Source organism: Jaculus jaculus, chromosome 2 (assembly GCF_020740685.1).
Source record: "Jaculus jaculus isolate mJacJac1 chromosome 2, mJacJac1.mat.Y.cur, whole genome shotgun sequence".
Classification (NCBI taxonomy): domain Eukaryota; kingdom Metazoa; phylum Chordata; class Mammalia; order Rodentia; family Dipodidae; genus Jaculus; species Jaculus jaculus.
The window spans coordinates 39,711,582-39,717,235 of NC_059103.1; the positions used below are offsets into that span (position 1 = coordinate 39,711,582).

At 40.7% G+C, this 5,654-nt stretch overlaps 1 pseudogene; it reads left to right on the forward strand.

Annotated features, from left to right (window-relative positions):
- The first annotated feature begins 4,035 nt into the window (after positions 1-4,035).
- Positions 4,036-5,173, forward strand: LOC101608598 (annotated as a pseudogene).
- Positions 5,174-5,654: the final 481 nt, after the last annotated feature.

Below are 5,654 nucleotides of genomic sequence, written 5' to 3' on the forward strand. Positions count from 1 at the left end.
TTGCATAGTCTATATGATTTAAAACTTTTTTTTTTTTTGATATCTCATGTTAAAGTTTCAAGCTTCTGCAGTGCAAAGGCTAGTCAGCTTCCAGAATGACTACAGCAGGTCTGTAGTCTCCTTGTCATGGGGAGGTGTCCTTCAGAGCTTGACCTGGAAGGGACCCTCTGGGTTCCTGGTAATCTGTTAGCTGCTATAATCAGCTGAGGACATTGTCCCCTTAATTCTGGTGTGGTAAATCTATACCCCTTGGCTTATGTGTTTGGACCCAATTTCCTGAGGATATGTGGGTCCCCTTGTGTTATAAATTTGAGGGAGCACCATCACTGACAGGAGAGTCTGGTTTACCTCTATAAATCTGAACAAAGAGACACCTTTGAACAACCATGTTAGCAAGTACAAACAGCTAGAACTCTAAAATACTTTTACATGTAAGGATGGGAGTCTGAGATCTGTCCTTACTAATATTTCTTCTTTAGTAGGACATATCAAGGAGAGATTGGACTAATACAAATCAATAACTATCAGGTAAACATAACCATTGAGGGCAATTTTTGGAATTTTTTTTAGTTAAAGGCAGCAGTGGCTGACTAATCAGGGACAGGCAGAGGCAAAAGGCATGAGTTAATGTGAGAGTTTAGTACTGTAAGTCAGCATCAGACAAAGGAGCCTATAAGTCCATGTCTTTGTTTATATTGTAATATTTTGTAGTTATATTTTTCTTACTGGGTGACTTAAGACCAAACAGGCTGCCAGAATTAACTATATTTTGGAGGTCAATAATGGCACTGTAGAAGAGACTTTTAGAGGCCTGTGAGGAGTTGTAATGACTCTCAGCATTGTCATCTTCTAGGATAAATCAAGACCATGCTGACCAAGTGGCCCTCCCTCTTTTGGGAAGAGGAATGTGGATGAATTTGAAACCTTGGCCTAAAAGACACCTTGCAGAGCTGTAAGCACAGCTTGATGGATTATTCTGGTCAGAGTTGCAAGTACTGAATGCAGTCAGAACTATGGACTGTGAGGTTTGGCTTATGAGGAGAAAAGGGAGTTTTGTCTGGACTGGACTAGAAACAGTTTGTGTAAGAGGTTTAATCCGTGTCCTGAGTAGTTGGGCAGGGTTGTTTGTGTAACACAGACTGGTGTGAGCAGAGGGATATGGAACAGAAAAAAAAAAAATCTTTGGGTGAACTGCTGCCCATTCAGCTGCAATTGAGAGATTACCACCTTTGAAATTAGGCCAGATGACCTGCATTGGGGCAACAGGAAGAATGTAGACTCTTTTGAAGGGGCCTGAGTGCTCAAGGAGTGTCCTGTTCTTCAAAGTTTGCTCTATTTCCCCATGGATTAACAAGTTGGCACCCTACCTGGTATTGTGGAGTATAAGAAATGCAAGAAAGAGAGGGTCATTGAGTTTGCCGTGTGGTCTTCTGTTTTGGAAATGGCCATGGGCAGTGTGAAGCAGGTTTGCTGGATGCCTGCTTAGAGACCTGATGGAGCTGTGAGGATAAACTGTGGATTGCAGTGGTGACTAAGTGGAGATTCCAGGACCATGAGATAGCTGACAAGGAGAGCTGCCAGGCCCAATGAAGTTTTCCAGGACTGTAAGTAGCCTAGCTGGAGGGGCAGAATTGGAACTCCAGAGACTTTTTGCTGGTTAGAATTATTGGACTTGGAGACTTGTCATTGACTAGAGTTGTTGGACTTGGAGTTACAGAGTTTGATGTTTGTCCTGTTTAAATCCTGTATTGGTTGAATATTTCTTTGCTATGTCCAATGCCATCTTTTTCAGTTTGGATGTTTATTCTGTATTATTATGGGTTTGGGGGAGGATTTTTTTTTTTATATTATGGCTCAGTTAAAATACCTTGGGTTATGCGAATGTTTGAACATCATTAGGATTGATTAAACACTATGGGGACTTTAAAGATGGAACAAATGCATTGCATTTTTCATCATGAATGGTTATCAGTTTATGGAGGCCAGGGATGGAATATGGTGGTTTGATTCAGGTGTCCCCCATAAACTTAGGTGTTCTGAATGCTAGGTTCCCAACTGATGGAGATTTGGGAATTAATGCCTCCTGGACACAGTGTATTGTTGGACACGGGCTTATGAGTGTCATAGTCAGTTTCCCCATGGCAGTGTTTGTCCATCTTATATTGGTTGTGTTGGCCAGGGGGTGATGTCCACCCTCTTCTTATGCCATAGTCTTCACCTACCATCATGGTGCTTCCCCTGGAGTCTGTAAGCCAAAATAAATACTTTTTTTTTTCCAAAAAGCTGCTTTTGGTAAGGTAATTTATGCCAGCAATGTGAACCTGACTGCAACAGTTTTCTTAACTCTAATGTTTTTAGTTGACTTTGGTTTACACATATGGTTATTAATCACTCAGCATGACTGATTAGCATAATCTGATTAGCAAAACAGATTCAGTTAAAAGGTACAGAACATATCTGGTTAGCAAAGCAGATCTGGTCAGGGAATGACATAATAGTTTAAAATCATTCTTTTTTTTTTTTTTTTTTTTTGGTTTTTCAAGGTAGGGTCTCACTCTGGCTCAGGATGACCTGAAATTCAGTATGGAGTCTCAGGATGGCCTCAAACTCATGGTGATCCTCCTACCTCTGCATCCCAAGTGCTGGGATTAAAGGTATGAGCCACCATGCCAGTTCATCCTATATTTCTTATGGCTGTGGCCCGGCTCTAAAACCATTCTTATTAGCATTTAAAGTTAGTTGGCAGGTGACAACGTAAGCTATCTCTGAAACAGAAAACATACAAATTTTATCTTTTTAAAAATATTTAATTAATTAATTTATGTATTTGATAGAGAAAGAGGGAGAAAGAGAGAATGAGTGCACCAGGGCCTCCAGCCACTGCAAAAGAACTCCAGATACATGTGCCACCTTGTACATCTGGCTTACATTGGTCCTAAGGAATTGAGCCTTGAACCAGGGTCTTTAGGCTTCACAGGCAAGTGCTTAACTGCTAAGCCATGTCTCCAGCTCTTTACCAATTATTTTATCAATAACTTTAAGAAAATTGATTTAATCTAGAAATTGTATGCCAGGAAAGACAATACAGTATAACAACTTGGCATCTGTGTTTGAAAACAACTTTGGCTAGTCTGTATACCAATGTAGGCACCAATTATTCCCAAACTGGAAGCAGAACAGTAGTTTAAGATTATTTTTCTAGGGCAAAAAACGTCGTAAATATCAATATCTCTATAAGAAATGAATTTAAGATACCAGACATAAGACAATTAAGTAAAACTTTGACTGAGAATGATTATACATAGCTTAAGAATAAATTCAAACCTGGTCATTTTTTAGTCAAGCTAGGCTGATTTTAACATGAAATAGAGACAATATGACAGACACAAAGTAATTTTTTAAATAAGTACCTTTTACCATTGAACAATTTTATGGCTTAACTAAAGAAATAGTTATGACTGCTGTATAAAGCTTAGACAAACTATATTAACATTTGTTTATATACAGTAGGTTTCCCTAAGATGTGGGGAGTTTTCTCAGTTTTCCTAAGAATAAAGTCATAATGACAAAAATCACCTTTTTATAAGACTTAGATTATAACCTCAGTTATAACCATCCAACAAAACCAGCATGAACAAGACAGAAATCATTTTCAAATTAGAGGGTTTTAGTCAGGAATAGTGGCACATGTTTTAACTCCCAGCACTTGGGAGGTGGAGGTAGGATCACTCTGAGTTCGAAGCCAGCCTGGGAATACAGAGTGAATTCCAGGTCAGCCTTAGCTACAGTGAGATCTTTACCTCGAAAAAAGTAAATAAGTAAAAATTACCCTAGCCTTTAATTTTTTAAGAAAAAAAAAACACATAAAAAAGCTTTCGAGTCCCGGCAGCCCCTTCGCAGGAGGTGGGGGGGCGCCCGGCCCTGGGCCCGCCCACCCGGCCTGCAGAGGGGGAGGAACCGGCCGAGCTGCCCCTGCCTCCTCCGGAGTCGGAGTCGTCTCGAGTCTTCCCGGGAGCTGTGCACCAGGCCGCCCTGCGCTCCTTAGGCCGGCGCCATGAAGATCAAGGATGCCAAGAAACCCTCTTTCCCATGGTTCGGCATGGACATTGGGGGTACTCTAGTAAAGCTGTCATATTTTGAACCCATTGATATCACAGCAGAGGAGGAACAAGAAGAAGTTGAGAGCTTAAAAAGCATTCAGAAATACTTGACTTCTAACGTGGCATATGCTTCCACCGGCATTCGGGATGTACACCTTGAACTGAAGGATCTGACACTCTTTGGTGGAAGAGGGAATTTGCACTTTATCAGATTTCCAACCCAGGACCTGCCTACCTTTATCCCAATGGGAAGAGATTAAAAACTCCACATTACAGACCGTGCTGTGGGCTACAGGAGGTGGTGCTTACAAGTTTGAAAAGGATTTTCGCACAATTGGAAACCTCCACCTGCACAAACTGGATGAACTTGACTGCCTTGTAAAGGGCTTGCTGTATATAGATTCTGTCAGTTTCAGTGGACAAGCAGAATGCTATTATTTTGTTAATGCCTCAGAACCTCAGCAATGCCAAAAGATGCCTTTCAACCTGGATGATCCCTACCCGCTCTTGGTCGTGAATATCGGCTCAGGAGTCAGTATTTTAGCAGTCCATTCCAAAGACAACTATAAGAGAGTGACTGGAACAAGCCTTGGAGGTGGTACCTTTCTTAGTTTATGCAGTTTATTGACTGGCTGTGAAAGTTTTGAAGAGGCTCTTGAAATGGCATCCAAAGGTGACAGCACTCAAGCTGACAAGCTGGTCCTCCATATTTATGGAGGAGATTATGAAAGATTTGGTCTACCAGGCTGGGCTGTAGCATCTAGTTTTGGGAATATGATTTATAAGGAGAAGCGAGAAAGTGTTAGTAAAGAAGACCTGGCAAGAGCCACCTTAGTTACAATCACCAACAATATTGGGTCTATGGTGCGCATGTGTGCTGTGAATGAGAAAATAAATAGTTGTCTTTGTTGGGAACTTTTTACGTGTCAATACTCTCTCAGTGACACTTCTGGCACATGCACTGGATTATTGGTCAAAGGGTCAGTAGAAAGCATTGTTTCTAGAACATGAGGGCTATTTTGGAGCTGTTGGTGCACTTCTTGGACTGCCAAATTTCAGCTGAAACATCAGAAATCTCTGCTGATATGTAATCCAAGAGACACTGAAACTGAAACCAGAGACATTACCACTGAGTTCATTGTCACCGGGAACCAAAGGATAAAGAGTAACACTATACTTGTTGACTTGAAATGTCACAATGGTATGCTCATGAGTGTTGCCATATTAACAGAGAGCACTCTGCAATGTGAAGTATTTCTCATTGAGAGCCTTTCCCTTGGGTATATAGTGAATATTCAATATTTAAATGCAATACAGCCTTTCATTACTGAGCTTCCTCTCAAAAAGATTCTGTTTTATGTAGCTAACATTGTAGTACCATATGCTCAGACGCAAATCTTAAGGTCTCAGAAAAGTTTTGCTTATGAAAATCATTGATTCTGGATACTTGCTATGAGTCTGTTTTGTATGTGTTTAGTCAGTAGTGAGCAGAAAGTAACATGCCCTGAATCACAATTTGTTGTAATGGCAATCAAAAATGATCATTTAATGTAA